Source organism: Engystomops pustulosus, unplaced genomic scaffold, assembly GCF_040894005.1.
Source record: "Engystomops pustulosus unplaced genomic scaffold, aEngPut4.maternal MAT_SCAFFOLD_406, whole genome shotgun sequence".
Lineage (NCBI taxonomy): Eukaryota > Metazoa > Chordata > Amphibia > Anura > Leptodactylidae > Engystomops > Engystomops pustulosus.
In genome coordinates, this window is record NW_027285285.1 from 25,001 (window position 1) to 26,035 (window position 1,035).

Sequence of the window (1,035 nt, forward strand, 5' to 3'; positions counted from 1 at the left end):
CCGTATCCGGCGGCATGTCACTGTTCCCCGGCCAGACTTGGCGGCAAGTCCCGGGGACGAACAAGCCCATGGAAGTAGGGGCTCAGCGGGAGCAGCCAGTTGGCCTATCCGGCCACATGTCACTGTCCCCCGGCCAGACTTGGCGGCAAGTCCCGGGGAGGAACAAGCCCATGGAAGTAGGAGCTCCGACTTCCAAAGCGATGACGTCAGCGGGAGCAGCCGCTCGGCCGTATCCGGCGGCATGTCACTGTTCCCCGGCCAGACTTGGCGGCAAGTCCCGGGGACGAACAAGCCCATGGAAGTAGGGGCTCAGCGGGAGCAGCCAGTTGGCCTATCCGGCCACATGTCACTGTCCCCCGGCCAGACTTGGCGGCAAGTCCCGGGGAGGAACAAGCCCATGGAAGTAGGAGCTCCGACTTCCAAAGCGATGACGTCAGCGGGAGCAGCCGCTCGGCCGTATCCGGCGGCATGTCACTGTTCCCCGGCCAGACTTGGCGGCAAGTCCCGGGGACGAACAAGCCCATGGAAGTAGGGGCTCAGCGGGAGCAGCCAGTTGGCCTATCCGGCCACATGTCACTGTCCCCCGGCCAGACTTGGCGGCAAGTCCCGGGGAGGAACAAGCCCATGGAAGTAGGAGCTCCTACTTCCAAAGCGATGACGTCAGCGGGAGCAGCCGCTCGGCCGTATCCGGCGGCATGTCACTGTTCCCCGGCCAGACTTGGCGGCAAGTCCCGGGGACGAACAAGCCCATGGAAGTAGGGGCTCAGCGGGAGCAGCCAGTTGGCCTATCCGGCCACATGTCACTGTCCCCCGGCCAGACTTGGCGGCAAGTCCCGGGGAGGAACAAGCCCATGGAAGTAGGAGCTCCTACTTCCAAAGCGATGACGTCAGCGGGAGCAGCCGCTCGGCCGAATCCGGCGGCATGTCACTGTTCCCCGGCCAGACTTGGCGGCAAGTCCCGGGGGACGAACAAGCCCATGGAAGTAGGGGCTCAGCGGGAGCAGCCAGTTGGCCTATCCGGCCACATGTCACTGT